The sequence below is a fragment of the Mauremys reevesii genome, linkage group 2 (genome assembly GCF_016161935.1).
Source record: "Mauremys reevesii isolate NIE-2019 linkage group 2, ASM1616193v1, whole genome shotgun sequence".
NCBI classification, from domain to species: domain Eukaryota; kingdom Metazoa; phylum Chordata; order Testudines; family Geoemydidae; genus Mauremys; species Mauremys reevesii.
The window spans coordinates 174356076-174379441 of record NC_052624.1 but is presented as its reverse complement, the minus strand read 5'-3'; positions in this window follow the sequence as shown (position 1 = coordinate 174379441).

The following is a 23366-nucleotide window of genomic DNA, read 5'->3' as shown; positions in this document are numbered from 1 at the left end:
GCTTTGAGATCTACAGATTAAAAAGTCTATATAAAAACTAGGCATTATTATTACTACTACCCGTAGGGTAATCTTTACACATGTGCTTAAGTGCTTTGCTGGATCAGGACCACAACATGTATGTTTTTCAGTTTTCTCAGCAGAATGGAGAATTCTTGTCTAACTCACAGGGATGTTGGGTTGTTTCATTAATGACTGTAAAACACAGTGAAATCCAAAGAGTGTTACGTTTAGTGCAAAGTGTCATTACTAATTTATTTTGTGCTGTTTTATTCTATTTTTGAGTGTAAATGTTAAAGTACAAATATTATAAAAACACACAATAAGATTAACAAAATCACATCCAGTGATGACACATGGACATTTCTGTCTTGTCAGGAAATTGGTTCTGTGAATGAACTCAAATTCAGGCCACTTCTCTGATTTGTATGCCCACTCCTACTAATAAATGGAAGATTAAATTATTGCCATTAGGACCTATTTTAAGGGCTGCATTGGTGTATCTGATTTCAGGGCCTAGTGCTGGCTCGCTCCAAAGGGGGGTGAATTTCACCCACGGTCACTACCATGACTGACAACAATGCACAACTTTCTGTCTGGAAGTTTAGATAAAATGAAGGCCTGAAAAGGTAACATGGGGCTAAGTGGAGGGAACACAGAAATAGTAGGGTGAAGGAAGTTTTACATTTTGCTGTTCCATGTACCTCCTGAATGTAGAATCAGAGAAATGCAGGGCTGGGCAGGGCCTCAAGAGGTCATCTAGTCCAGCCCCTGCACTGAGGCAGGACGAACTAGACTTTTAGATCCCCCTGACAGGTGTTTGTCTAACCTGTTCTTAAAAATCTCCAATGACAGGGATTCCACAACCTCCCTTAGAAGCTGATTCCAGAGCTCAAGTACCCTTATAGTTAGAAAGCTTTTTCCTAATATCTACCCTAAATCTCCCTTGCTGCAGATTAAGCCCATTACTTTTTGCTTTTCCTTCAGTGGGCATGGAGAACAATTGATCACAGCCCTCTCAATAACAGTCCTTAACATATTTGAAGACTATTATCAGGTCCTCCCTCAATCGTCTTTTCTCAAGACTAAACATGCCCCTTTTTTCACCTTTCCTCAGAGGTCAGGTTTTCTAAACCTTGTATCATTTTTGCTGGGGTCCTGTTTGCTGAACTCCCTCCAATTCGTCCACATCTTTCCTAAAGTATGATGCCCAGAATTGGACACAGTACTCCATCTGAGGCATCGCCAGCACTAAGTAGAGCAGAACAATTACCTCCCGTGTCTTACATATGATACTCCTATTAAAATTAATGATTATTAGCCTTTTTAGCAACTACATCACCTTGTTGACTCATTTTCAATTTATGATCCACCACAACCCTCAGATCCTTTTCAGCAGTACTACTGCCTAGACAGTTGTGTATTTGATGTGTCCTTCCTAAGTGAAGTACTTTGCACTTCTCTTTTCTGAATTTCATCTTGTTGATTTCAGACCAATTCTCCATTTTGTCAAGGTTGTTTGGAATGCTGATTCTGTCCTCCATATTACTAGCAACACCTCCCAGCTTGGTGTCATCCCCATATTTTATAAGCATATTCTCCACTCCATTATCCAAGTCATTAATGAAAATGTTGCATAGTACCAGACCCAGGACAGACCCTTGCAGGGAGTCACTAGATATGTCTTTCCAATTTGATAGTGAACCACTGATCTTTGAACCAGTTTTGCACTCACGTTATAGTTTGCTTATGACAATATCATGTGGTACTATGTCAAAAACCTCACTAAAACCAAGATATATCATGTCTACAGCTAAGATTTGATTCTATTCCTAACTAGAATTACTCCAGATTCTTACTGTTATAGGAATTTGGCCTCAGTGTTTTAAATTGTTCTCAAGGTGGTTTAAACATACGTGGCATAGTTTGCAGCTACTCTGAAATGTGCATATCACATCACAAGTAACATAACAAAACATAAAACTCAGTCATTGTGAACACTCCAAATCAGCCTGGAATTGAGTTTGGTCTTTGTCCCCGCACCAGTTTTGACTCTTCTGAATTCTTTTGTGTGCATGTACTTTTCTTAGAAGTAGTACAACAGTGTTTTGCTCATTTCTGATATCTGTTAACGTTTCAGGTTGCAGTTTGATGATATTCGTTAGGACAGGTCACCTGATGGAAATCAGTTTCAATCCGCAAAATAAAATTTTCTAGGATAGTGATGATCTCACTTCTAATTTTGCTCAAAACTAAACTCTTTTGCAAAATCATAGAAGTGTACAAAATTTGTTGAGTTCAAGTTTTGTTTACATTCTTTTGGTCATTATTATTATTTATGAATTGTACAACACCAACCGTGTGCCAGGGACTCCAAGTGGCTCAAATGAAAACAAAACAAAAATAGTGATTTTATCGGGTATGAGAGTACAATCTGGACCTGATTTAAAAGTGTAGGTGGTTCCAGTTGGAATCAGAAAAGTTCAGTCATATCAGTACTAGTCTTATATAACCATATTTAATCCAGCAGGTAAACTCAAACACATTTCTACAAATAATACCTTACTGGGAACTGTGTGATATGTGTTAATATAATTCCTGGATAGGCAGTGTAAATTTTCAGTTTGCAAAGCAGTTTCACTATGGTAGTTAGAGTGTGTTATCAAAGTCTAAATCTTAGAATGTACTATATATTACAGATGGTCAAATAGTTCACATAAGAATAATTTATTTTGTGAATTTCAACTCCTTTTCTTGACCATACTGGTTATTAAAAACAAATTTGAACAATTTTGTGCATGAATAGTTCATCAAAAGTATTTGATAATCAAAATTTGAGCTGATTTCACTGGCCATATAGATCACATGCCATGTCTCTATACTTGGATAGGATTACACCTAACTGTTTGAATTGGGTTTCCACTGTGAAAACTCATGATTACCAATTTAGGATTCATTTTCTCAGTTATCTGAAATGTACACTTAAAATGTGTTGTTTTGGTGAACCTTCCTGTCAATCATTAATTAGCATGATCAGATAAAGTGCACATGAAATATATAGGAACAGAGTTCAAGTGAATTCATTTAAAATTGCAATGAACATTTTGTAATCAGTTTTTGTTCAATATTCACCCAGTTCTGCTGAAAATTAAATAATGTCTAAGGAAAATGAAAGGCCACCTGATAAATGTAGAGTTGACAGCATGCAGAAAGAAACCTTAGAAGATATTATTCAGATGACAAGGCTCCTCATGGAAAAAAAGCACCTAACAATTAATTCATCATTGCATATCCCATAATGAGAATGTTCAAACTTGTCTGGGCAGAAGCAAACTTGTGTTTCAAAAAGACAGTTAAAATAAGAATGAAAAAACATGCAGCCTGTTGGAGTCATCATGCATACCAATGTTTCAAAATGGGGAGGTGTAGGAGTGTTTGGTAGAATTCTAAATTAGCAGGGTGTGTTCCAAAGCAGATTTATTCAATCAGTGGTTCTTTAGATTCCAGACCAGCAGTGATTTCAGATTTAACTTGTTCATGCATGCTTCAACATAGGAGCCAGGTTTTAGAACTGGCTCATCAGTTTTAAAGTTCCTATACTGAATCTGTCGGATTCCCCTTCAAAAAAGAATACTTAGCAATGCTCTAGTACTTCAAAGAACTTCACAAACATTAACTAGTTAGATTTCACAGCACCCCTGTAAGTCAAATAATTCAGTATGAAAATTCCCATTTGCTGGATGAGGAAGCTGAGGGACGGAAGTTAAGTGATTTGCTGAAGGCCCCAGAAAAAAGTATAAGGCATAGAAAGAGAAAACTCTAGTTAATAGTCCTGTGCCTCAAATCATTTTGGGCAGACATAAAATCTTATCCTCTATACCATGAGTCCGTAGTGTTATCCTTTTCTCTTTCTTCCCAACTGAAAGAATTGCTAAGGGTTAATGAGAGCTAAAGATCTTGCAGCAGTATGTGTGGATGTATACTGAGGTTACAATCAATGTCTTATTCTTGGATTTAAAAGACTAGAGGATCTCAGTGGCTCTGAGATGGAGAGTGAAAGCAATGATTGCATCAAGAACTGAACGTCTCACAGTGGCAGATAAGTGTCAGTGGTATCTCCCTTCCTTGTTTACTGTTTACAGTGGTATCTCCCTTCCTTGTTTACTGTTTAATAACTGCCATCAAAATTACTGGCTAGATGGTTACGAAACACCATTAGATACATACATTCCCAACGTACACAGCTCCATGTCTAAGAGCCTGTTGGCTGCTTTCTGAAGCTTAGTATGTTTTTTGTTTTGGGTTTTTTTTGGGGGGGAGGTGGGGTTGTTGTTTGGGGCAGGGGGTTGTTTTTGGTTGGTTGTCTCCCAATACCAGGAGAAAGGGGAAAGGGCAAAAAGGAGTCAGGATTCTGAGGCGAACAGGACCAATGAGGAGAGGTTAGCATTGCAAGTCAGCCAGATTGACATGGCAGGCAGGCCAATGAGGGAGTCAAGAGCCCAGGGCCCATCCTCTGTTTGAGCTGGGGCTGCCTAGGAAGAGTGCAACAGCCTGAGCAGCAGCCCAGGGTCAGAGGAACCAGAGGCAGAGAACCACTGGAACAAGAGTGGTGGGGTGAGTCTCCCACTGTCACAGCAACATTGTCTGCTCTGGTCTAGGGAGATAGGAAGAGATGGGCCCCTTTCCCAAAGACTGTTGAGAGGGCATGAAGTGCCAGACCCAGAGGGGCATGTGGTCTGACCAGAGGGCCGGCAGTGAAGGTGGAGAATGGGGTCCATCACACTCCGTGACTCCATGAGTGCTCTGGAGCAGGGCATGGAAAAAAAATAGTTGGTGCTCAGCACCCACCAGCCACAGCTGTTTGGTGGTGCCCACAATCAGCTAATTGGGGGAGGGGGGCTGCCAAACTGGTGATGGGGGATGCCACCAAACAGCTATTTGGCTGCTCGGGAAAGGGACTGGGGGAGGGAGGAGATCAGCAAGTGGTGAGGGTGGGGTTGGGGAAGGGGACGACTGGGAGCAGGAAGAGGCAGAGCAAGGGCGAGGCCTTAGGGGAAGGGTTGGAGTGAGGGCAGGGTCTGGGGGCAGAGCAGGGGGTGGAGCACCACCAGGGAAAAGTAAAAGTGGGCACCTATGATCCTAGGGATATGCCACATGAGCAATGTCACAGCAGCACATTCAGATCCAGAAAGAAGACGCCAGACTTGTAAATTTGTTGTAACTGTAAAATTCATTGCACTTTAGAGACTGTTGCACTGTGCTGTACCCCAGCCATTTCCTCACTGTGCTTATGCGGTGATGTGCTTTTTAATCCCCAACTAAATGGTTTTTGGTGTGACTAAATTGTATCTATATTTTTAAGTGACGTGCAGGGATTACTGGTTAAAAGGGTAACAAGTGAGTTAGGAGTATCCTGGAGCAGGTGCATACTACTCCTCCCTGCCCAGAGTTGCCCATGAAGAGACTGAGGTAAACATCCAGGAACCCCTGATCTCAGTGGCCCCTGTGTAATGCAAGTCCTGTTCACATGGGGCTGGGATGGAAAATCAAGGTGGGCAGGTACCAGGATGAAATGAATTTTATTTTTCTGAAAAAAATAAACATTAACATTTTTGTTTTGAACTTTTTCACTGGGGGGAAAAGAGGTTTTTTCCCCCCACCAATTCTAGTCCTAAGGGACTTCTCAGATGGATAAGTTTGGAGTGGAACATTGATTATAAAAAGGAGAAAAACTTCATACCACAATCAAATGCACCTTCTATTTTGTTTTTCTCTCATCACTTTCATCTTTGTCCATTCAAGTTGTCTAGCTTGTTTGTCTGGGGCAGTGAAGGGGGAAGCAGCTGTCAAGAAGGTAATTTTGTCCCACTTTTCACTGATCTATGGGCTCTCCTAAATTCTTCCTTAAAGATGCAAGCTTACTTGAAAGTCTTCCTCAGCTCTTGCATGTAACTCTAAATATATGGTTTGTTTACATATAATATTTTGTTAGACCATTTAGGCTATCTCTACGAATTCTCCTCTGAAACTATAACAGGAAGCTGGAGAAAGGTATTATTCTCCTAAATACGAACAGGCATGTAAGCAACAGCTCTATGAGACAACCATATCACATGTTTCTGGTCTAACTCCAAAACTCTGGTGGTTGATATCTGCTCTCAGTTACCTTAGTGCAATTCCCACTGCAGTCAATAACAATAATAGCCATGTAAAAAAGGCAGAATTGTGCCTCTTGGTGTGTAAGAAAGGAAGCATAAGGTGCTGCATTCTCACAATGATGATCACACTCAGAAACAGACACTGTATCAAAGGAATATACTTACTGACGCTTTGAAGACAGCCATCTGTTCACATTAGTTTTAGCTACAGCTGCAGAGTTTCAGGTGAACTCTTTCTCTAGAAGGTAGTTAATATGATGGTAGAATAATCTGAAGACCTTTTCAGGTGGAATAGGAAAAAGTGAAATTAAATTAGACAGGAACAATACCAGTGACCTAATTTCTGGTATTGGCAGCACCCTAAGCAGGATTTTCAAAGCAGAGTGCATTTGAGATCACAGTGTTAGTAATGGACAGAAAAGAAATGGAGAATTCTCATAAGTCAAAGGATGGAATGGAATATTCTTCTTATATACAAATATATATTTATAGGCAAAATACTTCATTATGATAGAGTTAATGGTCAAAATGTATCACTTATTTAGAAAAGGTCCACAGAATGCTATATAACCTCTGTCTGGGATATTTGGTTTGTATGGTTTTTTTGAAGTAGAGGCTCAAAATATCTATGTATATTGCTTAGCACAATGGGGCTCCGGTCTATAGATTCTACTCTACCTACCTGCTTTCCACATGCTCAGCAGAGATTCTCAGCAGTTGCCACTTGTCATGCAAGCCTTTCCTAAGTGAGTAAATAAATTACAGCCCTGTGATGTTTCATGAGCCCCACATGAAGGGGGAGGGAATGTTTTCAATATATATAGTTAATAAAGTACCGGGACTATCCATGTGGATTAGAACTGTTGCGATACTGATGTTTGTTCAACGTACATGGTGTTCAGAGCGATGGTAGAACTGTATCTTATATATAACAGGGAAGGGAAAATACTGCAAATAGGTCATAGTCTGTTTAGGTTTAGAAACTTATTAAAAAAAAAGATTAGGCCAAATCCACTCATTCTATGGTTGCTTTGCACCACTTTGGCAGTGCCAGCCAGACAGCAAACCATAAAGCCACCAGTGTAGAATTCCTCCAAGCATTGTGGGTTACCTCTGGATGGTGTAAGTCAGTGTATCTCGAGAGTGTTTTCTTAGGTTGCCTCTACACCCCAACAATTCCCAACTGCTTTAATGGCCTGTAGGGGCCATAGGCAGACAAGTACAAATTGGGGGTGCTCTCCCTTACCCCTTATCCCTGACTGGCCCCAGGATTTTATAAAATATAGTTTACTTACTTTTGCTTCTCCCTCATCCCCTAAACTGCACGGAGTGCAGAACAGACAAAGTCTATGACTGAGGCCAATACAGCTATACGTACAGTACAAATGTGGATCTTCTATCAACAATTATGAAAAAATTCTTTACCAGGGAAGATGCTCTGGTTCCATTCAATTGCAGCTCATTTCAAAATTATATTACTTGAACATTTTATCATGGGAATAATTCAAATGGGGCATAAAGCTTTCTGTACTTGATGGAGTTTCCCTGCCATGTGATTCACAACGTATTTTGAATAATAGCAAACTCCATTAAAAAGCAATCTCATTTAGATTATATCACCAACAGAGTGTACACACGCAGGAACCACCTGAAGCTCACATGAAACACTTGCTAATGCATATGTTGATTTAATCCAAAATGTGGTTTAATTTTAAAAAGGTAAATTGGAACAACTTGCTCCATGTGCCTGAAAATATAGTGTCTATATTTTGCCTTGTACTGATAATAACATTACATGAAATGGCATATGGAATACTGTCCTATCTAAAACTTCTGCTGACATCCAGGATGAGAGTGAAGCCAAGGCAAAATATAGGAAGCATTTAAATGATTTAGGACCATAAATCCCATTTTCAAAAAAGACTTGGGCTCCTAAGTGCCTAAATCACTTTTGAAAATGGGAGTTTATCTCCTAAATTGCTTAGATGCTTTTGAAAATGTTATCCCAGGTCTAACTGGGTATCAGGATTGCTTACATCTGTGCTTCACTTTGTCATTTACTTTGCTGTCTGACCTTGGGCAAGTTACATGGGCCCAGATCTTCCAAGGTATTTAGCAAACTAACTCCCATTGATTTCCCTGGAGGTTAGGCACCTAAATATCTTTGAAGAGCTGGGTCCCAGTGCTTAAGTCTGCTGATCTTTAACATAAGTATTAACCTGCCCATACAGAGGTGCTAGTAAGGCTAACTAACTGATCAATGTTGTGAAGTGCTTTGAGATTCTTGGATGAAATGTACTATATTTGTGCAAATCATTTTTATCATTTATTTGCACTAGGTGCTTTACACTGTATTTTGAAACATGGGGCCCTGGTCAAACTTACAATTTATATAAAGTTATGAAGTAAAGTGGATAACAAGATAATTATAGAAGAAAGGAAGACAAGGGTCATTAAAATAGAGTTGTCTATTTTTTGTACTTGTAGTGGGCCAGATTCTGGCTCCCAGTCTGGCTGCTTTGTGCCTCTCTAGTAGTGCAAAGTAGCTGGAAAGCCAGGTTAATTCAGTCCCTGGGCATTCATCTTGCAAAGAGGCATCGCCAGGTGGCATACGGCCAGTATAGAGGCTTTACGGCTCGGCCTGTCTTGGCCTCCACATAAGGGTGTGCTCAGGGTACCTCTGACCCCTAGCTGTTCCCAGCTGCCACAGAACAGCCCCTTGGAGCTGTGGGTAGCCAGGTGTTAATTAAATTAAAATAGCCTTTGGGCTGATCTAACTTATAATGGGCACTAAAACCATCTGAGGTGAGCCCCAGAATGAGAGAAACTGCAGAAGTGGGCTAAAGTATTAACCCTTCTTGAACAACCCCGTATGCAGCTCAGAGGCAAGGCCAATATATTTTAACCAAACTTAGTTTATATTACTGAAACAATTTTAGTTTGTTTGTTGTGATGGGTTTATTGAGACAGGAACTCAGGTATGAAGTAGGGAAGGAGCAAAGTGAGAAGGGGAAGCAATTGTGGGAGCAAGAGAGGGAATGAGGTAAAAGGAAATGGGAAACTGAAGGGTAGGAGGTGAGGAGGGGAAAGGCAGGATGCAGCAGCATAATGGACAGGAAAAGAGGTTATTTTGGAAAATACGTTGAACCCAGCTCCTTTTTTTTTAAACAAGGTGATTCAGCGCCTGTATATCAGATCATGTCTCAACTGCAAAGGATTTGTTGCAAGAAGTAAATCATAAAACCAACAGGTGCCGAGAAGATGCCTGCTTCCAGGTTTGAAGAAAAACGAAGGGCCAGACGTTAATTTGAGCTACAAAAGTTGAGGAAGAAGCAAGAGCCCTAGGGGAGAGTGAAAAGGTATCACTTCTTCCTTGAGAAGCCTCTTTCACTAGGCACCACCAATGAGCTATGTGTTTTTGTTTATCTTGAAAATCTACCTCTGCTTCTCCACCTCATTTCTCACTGGATTATCAGATGCAAAGACTGGGGCTGCAAAAATACAATCTAGCTTTTCCCCCCTCATAATTACAAATAATATTTTGTGAAGTTCCCAGGGGCTTCTTGGCCATTGGTGCCCTATAAATAAAAGATAATTATTATTATTATTTTATTATATTAATAAGGAAAATAAATGCTGCAGCTAGAAACACCAAATGCCTGACCACTCTTTTTTTATTTTGCAGGGGAGGGAAGGCAAAAGAGGCCAGCTAGCCTCACTGCCTAACAAGTGTTAGGCTTTTCTTATCCTGAATTGGTAAATATTTTATATGGTTAGTTGAGTTGCTCAAAAAGCAACAAAACCAATCAGTAGGGGCCAAATGACAAACAATACTGAACATCTCTCCCCCCTCTCCCCTTCCATATACACACACATAGGAAGCAGGCAGAGGATTTTATACCTCGCCTGTAAACTGATTCCAGAGCTAAAGCTGTGAAGGAAAGCTCACAAGAACTGCAGTTAGCCAACTGCCATATGCCCTGACAAAGCTACCAACAGCAGCAGTGAGCCCTGGGAGTGCTTTTATCATTAGCCCCTCACCCAGCAGTGGAGGAAACTCATTTAGCCCCATGCTGGACTTTCATTAGGACAGACTTGCATCAGATGGTCACAGTGTTTTGGTGCCAGTGTCGCGTGGCCCTTTGTTGGGGATGTGGCCATATCTCACCCCAGCAGGGATTCCCAGATTGGAGCTCTTGTCATCGACAGATGCCAAGACAGCAGCAGTAGCAGCCACAACGGCAGCTTGACTTGGTGCTATCTTTTATGTTGGCATTTTGTGGCCCTAAACCTTTACTTTTTAAATATTCTCCTTACTGTTACTTCTATTGTAAGTAGGACGGAGGGAGAGGGAGGAGAAAGCAAGAAATGCCTGAAATTATCGTTTGAAACTGCAGCAAATAGCAAGGAAGCTGTCACTGACAATCATTATTTCTAACCTCGGCTCTGTAATAAAAAGTCAATGAAGCAAGAGATGTCAATATATTCTAATAACAAAGGTGTGGCTTTTTTTCCTTCCCCACATCTTCAGTTACTTATGTTAAAAATGTACAAAAGTGGAACTCAGGCATCAAAAAGAGAAACATATTTGTCTTCTTCAAAAAAATCATTTCAGTATTACTGTCTGCATTATTCACATTACAGCATTTTGGGGGAGCTGTAGTGAAATGTACATTTTTAAGTGCTGGCTTGTGGGTTGACATTTCTTTAAAATCCATAACAATTCTGTCAAAGAGCGAGTGAGAAATAAGAAGAAATAACAAAGGTGGCAGGTAGCCTTGATTGTTTTCATTACCATTCCTCCCCCCAAAAAGGGGGATGTTCAAAATTTAAATTCCCACCTTTTTTTTAGATGAGTGCACTACAGTGCAGTGTAGATATTTTATAAAATGAAGTATGCTAACAAAGGAAATCCTTTGATTTGCAAACTCTGCAGACTCAGCTAGCCTACTTAAATGAACAGCTATGTAAAAAACTAAACAAAAACAAAAACCTAAAAGCAAATCCACAGGCATATAAGAAATTAGAAAGAGTATCTCCTTATCTGGCCCCCACAACCACGGTATCTGAGCACCTCACAGTCTTTAATGGATTTGTCCTTACAACATCCTTCTGAGCAAGGGAAATAATATTATCCCCTTTTACAGATGAGGAACCAAAGCGCAGAGAAACTAGGCTCAGATTTTAAAGGTATTTAAAGGTATTCCTAACTCCCACTAAAATTATTTGAAATCAATGGGAGTTAGGCACCTAAATACCTCCAATGGGGAGTTAGCGCCCCAAGCAATTTGGCCAAAGTTACATAGGTAACTTGTAGAGCAGGTAACTGAACTTAGGTCTCCTGAATCCAAGGCTAGTCCTCAGACGGCCACATCAACCTTCCTCTCAACCTTTATTATCACTCACATATTTAACTTTCACAGTTAATTCAACTAGCCAATATTCCCCATTGATTTTTGTCAAAGAGGCCTTGCTTTGCCATATAATGCATTTATATAGGCAAAGTGGTGGTGTGTAAACTTTATGAGATTAGGTTCCAGAAGCTGAGAGTTTTAAATGCACTGGTTAATATTTTGTGATCATTTGTTAGTTCAGACAAATCAGAAGATTGAGGCTTGACGACACCAGGTTTACGTGAGTGTAATTTCAGTGGGCCAGATCCAGTGACCTTAATGGAAGTATGCTAATTTACTCCAGCTGAAGATCTGGTCCATTGACATAAGTGCAGTGGCATCAGCCTAAATCTGGGGCAACAGAGTGGAGACTCAGACCCATTATGTAAATTTAAGGTTGAAGAGACTTACAAAGAGAAGGTAAAGTTAATCAATGTGTATGGTAATACTTCATTTTTAGCTGTATGTTCAAGAGGATCTCTTCAATTTTTAGATGCAAGATCAGCACTGACTAAATTTAGGCCTGAACTGGTGAGATGCTGGCCGCCCTAGTAATGTCAACTAATGTTTGTCCCTGATTTGCTTTGCCTACTGTATATTTAGCAGTGGTTTTCAAAGCCATTGCTTCTGCAGGTGGTTCTCTTTAGAAGAGATCTGATATTTTTTACAGATTTTTGATTTATGGGGAAACCATCTCCTCAGGAAAATCATGTATTTCTTCTGAAAGAAGTGCTGTGAATAGCTTTTTTGCCCATTTGTTTTTAGGATGCAAATAGAAAGGAGAAATGTAAGTTTATGAAAAATCAAGTCAGGAAAGTACACCAAATGGACAGAAGTGTTGAAGAGTAATTATCTTATTTAGCATATAGGCTGCTTTGAGTTTTTTAAAAACTAAAGCAACATGTAAAACAAATAAGAATAAAAAGACATTAAATGGCTAAACCAAGAAATGTAGTAGCAACACAAGGAACAGTTAATAATGTGTCAGCGTTTCAGCCAGTTAGTGCTCCAGATAACAATCTAGCTTTAATGTTACTGAACTAGGCCATCACAAGTCTCTGAAAGCATGTCAGGTAATATGAGGTTTAGTATACAAATTCAAGTCCATGTGAAGGTGAACTGTGTTGAAGCGCCACCTACTGAAACATTGCTACAACACCCCTTCCCTGCTTAGTAAGTTTGTCTTCAGGCCTGAAACTGGCATTTGCTTTACTACTGCAAAAAATGATTCAATAATATACATATATATAATAAAATCCTATTTTGTCAGAAATAGTTTCTTTTATGAATCATCTCCTTGCATCTACCACATTTATTACTGTTTTCGTGGTGTGTGTGTGTGTGTGTGTGTGTGTGTGTGTGTGTGTGTGTAAAATACAAAGAAGAAATCAGAGTGTGAAATGACGAAAGGCTGGATTATTTTACAAAAGAGACATCTTGGCATTAGGGCGTAGGCTAGCCCTTAGTTTTAATTGCTTCCATTTGTCCTCTGTCTTGATTTAGAATGAAATAGATTTCAATGACTGTGTCCTGACCACAGGAAGGAAAAATGTTAAACATTTTAATTATACAGGGAGTGAAACAAAGCAAAAGTAGAACAATGAAAATAAAATATAAAGAAAGAAAAGCTAGTTAATAGAACATTAATATAAGAATGTAATGTAACAAAGCTCAGTCTGATTTGTAGAATGGAAAGGAAACCAACTTTATCATCTTTAAAAGAAATGAGCACAGTCTAGTACTAAGCATACTGTGTCTAGCACAACTGGTGTGGCATTAACCAAGCTATCTGCACTGAAAGGATTGGTTATGATTTGGAACTGACTTTGACCTATGTAGTTCAGAAACTAGGGGCTGGATTCTGTACTCTTGCAATCAGTGGGAATTTTTGGTGCATCAGGAATTCAACATCAGGCTATTAATTACTCTACTTATAATTATTTAAAAAACTCATGCTACTAAAACTCTATCAGTTTGTATCATAAGTCCCATTCTCAACTGTAAACATTTGCTGTGGACCTAAATGTGACATAAAAGAGGCACATTCTGTAATGTGGTGTCCATTGGTCCATGCACAATGCTTCATGCAAATGCTTTCATGCACATTCTGCAAGCACTATCACGATTATGGGCAGGTAATAGATTTTAGCATTTGTACATGCAGCTAATAGAATTTACATGGGAAAAATCATAATCCAGGTGGATATTCTGCATATACATTCTATTGCAGACTAGTTATCACTCATATGTATCACCTGCCCACAGGTGAGAATGATTAAAAAGTGGGGCGTGGAGGAGCTGCAGAAATGGAAATCAGGCAGAAGCCTCTTTGAGAGGTTGATCTACAATGTGTCCCTGTGCAAAACTTGGTGCTGTTATGAAACTTTTATGACTTTCCTAAAACCTTGGTCAAGTTCATTAGGGTTTGTACCCTGTTGGCAAACCTTTGAAGCAAACCAGGCCCAGCTTGTCATTTTGGGTGGAAACCATCAAAAACTCTCTCTTTTTTTTTTTAAACTTGAAACTAGGCAAAACTTGGCAGTTTCAGCTGAGTTTTACTTAGAGTTTGTAGTTTTTATAGAATCAAAGTGAAACTCGAAGAGCATGAAACCTAGCCTTGCTGAAATGAAAGTGAAAGAGATTACCCCCGCCCCCCACACACACACATCCAAACTGTCAAGTTATGCATAGCTCTGTCACAAAACAGTTGTGGTGGTGGTGTTTTCAGAATTTTTTGGCCACAGGTTTGCATGATCGATTAGAAGGTACCCTGTTGTCATTTAGGGTTTGATGCTGATCCACTGAAATCAATGAGAGTTTAGCCATTGACTTCAAGCCCTTCAGTGGCAAAAAATGATTAAAACATCACCATTTGTACCATAGACCAATAAGATTTTCTGACTTCATATTACAGTTTCTTGAGTAAATATATTTTTTTAATTATGTAAATAAAAATGCACATGTTAAACTGTAACAGCCCCCAAAGCAGGCATGCAAATAAGCCTATATATGAAGGTAATAAATTATGGAGTTTTGTGTGTATGTGTGTTTGTAACTATCTAAGTACATATTTATATTATGTGTTTACACAATAGACCACAATGTCAGCTTTCAGCCTCATAAACTGCTACAGCACAGTTTAAAGAAAAATTACTACTATTAATAGAGAAGATATAAAACTGCAAGAAATTACATTTGTTTAATGTTAAAGAGTCAGACTCCAAGCAATGTGGTGAAGTTCAGACGTGCAACTCAGTTGAAGTTAGTAGACTCTTGCTTACACCACCTAAGAAATTGGTACATGTTGTGTTTATAGCTGCAGAGGTTACAAAGCAGACCCCAAGCTCAAGAAGCATTTGGGAGATGTCTGATCCATATCTGAATTTGTTAAATCCCTATCTCTATATAATGGGTCAAGCCAAAATAAGCAAAGCCAGCACAGGTCCAACCATCAAAGTTAACTGAGTTCAAAATCCAGATGTGAATGTGGCTGCCTGAGCCCATTTCTTACATTTCCAGTGCATTTTCTCTGGGCATGGAAGTGATCTTTAAACAGTGGGGCACTGGTTTCATTAATTTCTTTGTATCTTGAGATCTTGTAATTTATTGTGTCATAACTATCTGCATTATATAACATTCGATGCAAAACTCAAAACTATATTAAAAACAAGCTATCGATTAAGCAAAGCAGAGTGAATGCAGATGGTCAGATCTTTGAGTGTACTAGAAATTTTAATTCAAGAAAATTAACACATTTTTAGTTCTGAAAACATCCATCTGCTGGGCTGCATGGTGTCATCTTGTCTCATCTGCAGAGCCTAAGGAAATGGAACTGATTACATCTGTGCCATACATCCAAATTTACCTTTCCATCAGATTCAGGAAAAGGTGTACACAAAATCAAATTTGAGCATAGCCATATCAAGATGGTTGCTTACCAGTGGATTGATTTGCCTGTGAAAACTGCTTTTCTATGTGCAAAAGTAGAACTCCACACCTCAAACCACTACCACCACTACAAAATCCAACTAAGGGCTTGTCTACACTTACAAATTTGCAGCGCTGCAGCAGGGTGTGAAAACACACCCTCTCCAGCGCTGCAAATTGCGGCGCTGCAAAGCGCCAGTGTGGTCAAAGCCCCAGCGCTGGGAGCGCGGCTCCCAGCGCTGTACGTTATTCCCCACACGGAGGTGGAGTACGGACAGCGCTGGGAGAGCTTTCTCCCAGCGCTGGCGCTTTGACTACACTTAGCGCTTCAAAGCACTGCCGCGGCAGCACTTTGAAGTGTAAGTGTAGCCAAAGCCTAACACTGTAAGGGTCCGGTGTTGGGGCTCGGCCCTCTCAGGTGCGGCCGGGAGCCAGGCCGCCTCACTATGCGGGGCCACGTAATCAGTTCAGTCTCTGAAGTCCAAGCCCTAGGTCAGGGCGGGGCAGCAAATGGTAGTTCCTAGGCTCAGACCCTCAGGCAGGGGCTGAGCAAAACAAACAGTATTTAAGGCCCCGAGCCCTAGGTCAGGGCGTGGGGTAGCAAATGGTAGTCCACCGGCTCAGAGCCTCAGGCAGGGGCTGAGAAAAACACACAGTCAGTGGGACCCAAGCCCTAGGCCAGGGCGGGGCAACAAACAGTAGTCTGAGGGCTCAGACCCTCAGGCGGGGGCTGAGCCAAACAGGCAGTAATTTAAACCCAAGCCCTCAGTCAGGGCGGGGCAACCGACAGCAGTTCTGGGCTCAGACCCTCTGGCAGGGGCTTGAGCAACAACAATAGTCCAGGGGCTCAGGTCCTTAGGCAGGAGCTGAGCAACAACAGTCAGGGAAGCCCAGCCCTAGGTCAGGGCGGGGCAACAAACAGCAGTTCACAGGCTCAGGCCCTCAGGCAGGGGCTGAGCAAAACAAGCAGTAGTTCAAGGGCTCAGGTCCTCAGGCAGGAGCTGAGCAAAGAGCAGGTAAGTCCAGACTTCTAGGTCTGAGCGCTGGTATGAGGGGGAGACTGCCACCCGTGAGTGGGGTGGCAGGGGGGACGCAGGCCCGCCCACTCCACTGTGTCCCAGCCCGGGGCCCTAACAGCGGCAGTTAGTCTGCTGCTGCGTCGGTGGGGTCCTGACCGCAACACACCGACATCGGCTCGAAATCTGAGGTAGCCAGACTGGAGTCAGCTACCCCCAGGCTACTTCCCATCTCCCCCTCCATGGGTACCTGCTCATCACTGGTGTCCGCAGCGGGGTCCCACACCATGGGCTCCTCAGCGTACTGAGGGCTGGATAGGTCGGGCTGCTCCTCCAGGCTCGGGTCAGGGGGGGACGCTCGGTCAGCTCCTCGGGGTACCGGGCTCGGGGAAGGCACGGTCCAGCAGGAGCTCGGTCAGGAGCGTCTGTCCTCGCCGGCCGCCGGGCAGCAACTGAGCGTTGGGCCTGGGCCTTTATACTTCCTGCCCCGCCCCTTGACTTCCGGGGGGTGGGGACAGGCAGCTGTGGCTCCGCCCACTGTGGCGGTTGTTCTGGCTCATCCCTCTCAGGTGCGGCCGGGAGCCAGGCCGCCTCACTACAAACACCAATAAAACTCAGAGCTAGATTTTGCATTTTACAGGCAGACAAGAGATAGAGTGGGTGTGGAGGGGCCGGAATGCTTTCTGGAAAATCCCAGTGAGCACATGCCATAGCTCCAGGACTGTTGGGGAGGTTGCAGCATGTGCTGCCCTCAGGGCCCAGTCAGACTCTCAGTTACTATGGTGACGAGAGCCATATAAGTTTCTGGATAGACAGATGGACCCACCGGCCAATGTGCAGGAGGAGAGGTCATGGTCTCATACCACTGAAGGCAGCCAGCACCTGAAGAGGTGACAGCAATGAACAAGGCCTTCATAACATTATAGAAATGTAGGGCTGGAAGGGATCTTGAGAAGTCATCAACTCCAGCCACCCTGCATTGAGGCAGGACCAAGTAGACTTAGGGCTGGTCTACACTACGGGGGGAAATCGATCTAAGATACGCAACTTCAGCTACGTGAATAACGTAGCTGAAGTCGAAGTATCTTAAATCGAATTACTTACCCTCCTCACTGCACGGGATCGATGTCCGTGGCTCCCCATGTCGACTCCGCTACCGCCGTTCGGGTTGGTGGAGTTCCGGAGTCGACAGGAGCTCATTCGGGGATTGATATATCGCGTCTAGATGAGACGCGATATATCGATCCCCGAGAAATCGATTGCTACCCGCCGATACGGCGGGTAGTGAAGACGTACCCTTAGACCATCATGAAAGGTGTTTATCTAATCTGTTCTTAAAAACCTCCAGGGATGGGGATTCCACAACCTCCCTTGGAAGCCATTTCCAGAGTTTACTTAGCCTTATAGTTAGAAAGGTTTTCCTAATATCTAACCTAAATCTCCCTTGCTGCAGATTAAGCCCATTATTTCTTGTCCTACCTTCAGTGAACATGAAGAACAATTGATCACCACCCTTTTTATAACAGCCCCTAACATATTTGAAGAATGTTATCAGATGCCCCCTCAGTCTTCTTTTTTCAAGACTAAACATAGCCCTTTCTTTAACCTTTCCTCAGAGGTCGGGTTTTTTAAACCTTCTGTCGCTGTTGGTCTCCTCTGGATGCTCTCCAGTTTATCCACATCTTTCTTAAAGTGTGAGGCCCAGAATTGGACACAGTACTTCAGCTGAGGCCTTGCTAGTGCTGAGTAGAATGGGACAATTACCCACCATATTATGCATGCAATACTCCTGATAATACACTCTGGAATCATATTAGCCTTTTTCACAGCTGCATCACATTGTGAATTCATAGTCACTTTGTGATCCACTATAACCTGCAGATCCTTTCCAGTAGTACTACCCAGCCACACTGGTGCCTGTGTGAAGGTGCAAGGAGGAGGTTCAATCTCCTTGCATGCTCCCCACCTTGTGCACATATACAGAGGTCCACTGCAATCTGTCAGTGAAAACAATGTATAAGATGTTGGCCTCTATGTCCCCCCATATATTGCAGCATGAAAATGAATAAAACCATAGAAATGGGGAGGAGTTAGACATGGAAGAGAGAGAGAGCTTCATGATAATATCCCCGTTTTGCTGTGTAACCAACAGGGCCATCATGGTCCAGATCCTTAAAGTTATTTAGGCCCTAATGTCATTGTTTTAATTGGGTGTTAGGCGCCTAAATACCTTTTGAAGATCTGGGCCCATGCGTGTGGACCTCCCAAAGAAATGGAGGAGGGAAGTAGTCCAGCAGAGGGGCCAGCCAGGGAACAGAGTAAGTGTGTGGCCTGTTCCCCTCTAATAAAGACAATTAATCAGGGAAAAGGCATCTAAGTTAACGCTATTCAGATACACATCAGTTTCCACTACACACTGACAAGAGAGGATTCACGGAGCATAAGTGGCAGTGGGGAACCCATAGCAGAACAGTAACTAACCAGGCAGTGCTGTGATAATAGGGTTAAATCCTCAAAGGGGCAGGCGATAGAAATCTCTATTTTCAGGCAAGGATCTGTAGGATCTCCAGTATTTTCTCTCCAGATCTTGGCCAATTGGCCATATCTCCCCACCCCCTTCTGCTACCCAGCTCTGCCAACTGAAAATATGGAGTGCATTTGCAATACTGAGGAGCTCACAAAGATCTGCAAATAAATTTTCCCTTCCTACACCTTTTAATGTGGGAAGAGGATATACTGGTTTTTAGCAAGGCAGATATATTATTGTTAATATTTATAAAGCATTGTATTCCAGTGCATGGAGGAGTATTAGCCATATATTCATAAAGCCCAATGAATATCCCTGTGATAAAAGGACACACTCTAAATGGAGCATTCCAGAACCCTAAAATAATAAAGTGTAGTATTAAACCCCAAATTATAATGGAGCCCCACAAGTACAGTTTAAAACCTTTTTTATGCATTATAACCAGTGTTGTCATTAATCATGTTTTCTTTACAATTCCTAATAAAAATCATTTGATTTGTGTACATTGCAGGAAGATCAGGATGTAATGAGCATCTGCCAGGAACGATTCTAATTTAGTGTTTTCTGGAGTTCATTTATGGAAATCTGGAAGGATTTTCAAAGCAATGTGGCTTTGTCAGAATGAATAAAGATACATCTTAAATGATATTTGGCAGCTAAAATTCCCCTAACTTGCTTGAAACTCATGATTTACAGTACCTGCACAGGGATTCCCCAGTGTTCTTTTTCTAGCACAGCCAACCCTTCCTAGTGCAGGGCTGGTGTTATCTCTTTCTGAAGTCAGTGGAAAGACTCCCATTGATTTTGAAGGGGAGCTAGATCACAGATTGAATGGGAGTTGGAAACTGATTTCTGAGCAAGTCAAAACTCGGGACCATACATTTAAAGGAGCCACCGCAGGTGGGTCCCTCAGACTCATACACTTTAAAGTCAGAAGGGACTATTATGGTAATCTAGTCTGACCGCCTGCATATTGCAGGCCACAGAACCTTACCCACTGACTCCTGCAATAGGCCCATAATCACTGGCTGAGTTACTGAAGAGCTCAAAACTTGTTAAAACCAGCAAGTGACCTGTGCCCAGTGATGCAGAGGAAGGGGAAACACCCCCTCACACACATACCCAATTCTCACCCTGGTCCCTGTGTCTTTGCAGCATAGGCAGTGCCTTCCTCTCTCCTGAGGGATACTCGCCCACCCTCTCTGCCCCAGGCCTCACCCCCACTCCACCTCTTCCCCCAAGCCTCCACCCTCCTCTTTCCACCCCCTCCCCTGAGTGTGCCCTGTCCCTGCTCCTGCTCCCACTTCCAGTTCTTGCTGCACGCCACAGAGCAGCTGATTGTGGTGGGCGGGAGGCAATGGGAGGGAGAGGGAGGAGTTGATCACCAGGGCCGCTGGCGGGTGAGAGGCAATGGGGGGAGGTGGGAGGGTGAGAGTTTGGCTGCTAATCACCCACTAATTTTTTTCCATGAGGGATCCAGCCCTGGAGCACCCATGGAATCAGCGCCTATGCTTTGTGGGGATCTTTGCAGACTGAAACCTTACTTTTTTATGAAAATCAATGAAATGTGACATTTTGCAATTTCACATGCTTCTATATGACAGTGGCACATTCATAAAAAAACCCAATATTTCTAGGTGCCACATCATTGCCATTGGTCATATAGAAGCACGTGAAAGCCTTGTTTGGGAGGCATTGGGTAACCAGTTTTTGATTCGCTAGTAAAAGAGATTTTTGAAAGGATTTCAGAATTTGTCCTTGGGGTAAAATAAAAAAAAATTGGCTATTTCCTCCAGGAAATACAAGTTTTCATGTAAATATGATGACAGTTCACAAAAAAAGCAAAATTGTGAATTTTCACAAATTTGTCATTTGCCCTTTATTGTAGTGAGCAGGGTTTTTGTTTTGGTTTGGTTGCGTTTTTTTGCCTCCCTCAAAAAATCAGCCAAAATAATTTCAAAAGATTTTTATAATTTCCCCAAGACTGTGATGTTAACATGCTGCAGATATGAATGGGAGAAGGTTGACCTCTCCCCACCTGTTTCAAGCTAACTTTAAAGCTGGTGAGTGTAAATACATCAGTACACTGGATCAGAAGTCAGGAGCTATGGGTTGTATTTCTGGCTCAGCCACTGACCTGCTATGTGAACTTGGGCACGTCTCCATGCCTTTGTTTGCCCACCTACCCTTGCCTGTCTGGTCTATTTAGTTCAAAAGCTCTTTAGGGCAGGTGCTATCTCTTACTATGTGTTTATCCAGTATCCAGAACAATGGAGCTCTGATTTTCCTTGGGGCCCCTGTGCTCCACTGTAATTGAAATAATAATAAAATTAATGCAACTCTTTTGACTTCAGTGGAGTCAGACTTCTTTTACATCATCTTAATTTGGGTCTTAGTATCTTTAGTAGGACTAGTCAGGTGGATACAACAATGCTTGTGTGTAAATGCCTCCAGGAGTGGGACCTCAGTTCATAAGAACAGCTTTGTTTTACATTCTGAAGCACTATCTCTGCAAAAAGAAGACAAAAAAACTCTTTAAAAAAATTAAAGCTAGAGTTTAGAGATTTCTGTTGTTTGTGGCCATATGTGCTGAAATAGAGACAGTCTGAAAGTCATTGCAATAGTCTCCAGCCACACAGAAGTGAACTCTGACCTATTCCCTGACTGGATCTCCAGTTAATTTCCATTCCAGTGGAATCATTGATTATGGCGTCATTCAAACTCCTATTTTAAGACTGAATAAGGAATGATATTTTCAATATATTTTACACCAGTAACACTGGCTTTAGGCCAAAAGAATTGCCATACTAGAACAGATGCATGATCCAGCTAGTCCAGTTAGCCTAGATACATCAGAGGAAGTTGTCAGAATCCTGCAACTGACAGATAGGGGATAATTGGTCCCCAACAGTAGGTCTCCTCCTGATCTCACATGGTTCGACCCTGGCTTAAATCCTGAAGCATGATGTTCAATCTTCTTTCCAAAATGTTTGTTCTTTATTGTAGGGCTGGATATTCCTTTTATTTATAGAAATGTCCAATCAGTTTTTGAACCATGCTATGATTTTGACCTCAACAATATTCTGTGGCAATAAGTTCCACTGGATAATTACATATGGTGTGAAAAAGTATTTTTATATCAGTTTGTATTTGCCACTTTGCAATATTATTGAATGTATGCTTGTTCTTGTGATACAAGACAGAGAGAACAGAAGCTCCCAATCTACCTTCTCTGTATTATATATACCTTCTCATTATATATATATAATATATATAATATATTACCATGTCCCTTCCTTTTTCATCTCCTTTCTAAGGCAAATAATCACAATCTTCTCAATTTCTCATCACATGAGAGTTTTTCCAGGCCCTTGATCATTCCCATCTCTGACCTGCTCCCACCCCCAGCAATCTTTCAATATCTTTTTTTGCAATAGGGTGACCAATACTGCACACAGAATTCCAGATGAGCCCTTGCCATTGATTTATATAATGGTATTATAATATTTTCCATGTTAATCTGTATTCCATTCTTTATGTGTCCTAACATTTTGTCCCGTTCCCTCCTACCCCTGGCTTTTTTTTTAACTACACCTGCACATTGAGCAGAGGTTTTCATTAAGCTGTCTACAAAGACACTCAGGTCACTGGTATGATACCAAAGCCAGATATCAGTTGGTGTTCTCCATTGTTCTTCTAGTACTTCTTTCTTGCCATCAAGACATCTAAGCATACATTTCGGGGCTCTTAGTCTAATCTTCTCCATGCTGTCATAAGATAAAGCAATGCAGTCCTCATGCTATAAAAGAGTTCCAGTTCTCAAGTGAAATTTTGATGTTGTTTGTTTGTTTTAGGAGGTATTGGTTCCTTGTATACAGAGAATGAGCTTTCCCTAGCTTTTGCCTTGACATGCAGGGAGGTTGCAAGGAGAATATCCTCTCCCCTTATACACACTGAGCATGCCACTAAGATAATCACAGTGTCAGCACTTAAGGAAGTACAGAAATTGCTCTCTCATCAAACCCCTGGGGTCACAAAACACCCACAAAACACAAAGACTTGCAAAGGTAGCTGGCTACATAAAAAGTAGCATACTATACCATACTATACACTGCCTTAAAAGTTATTACCAGATTAAATGCTGCTTAAGAAACTCAGTGGATCTGGCTCATGATAGGTGAGTTCTTCTACCTTCCTGTCCTCTCTCAAACTCATCTCTTTTATTTTCTCTGTTCCATAATTAGGCCAATGTTCACCATCTGCAATTGCTGCTATCTTCTGCTCAGTCATTCATAGATTTTTAAGGCCAGAAGAGACCTTTCAATCAGCTAGACTGACCTTCTAT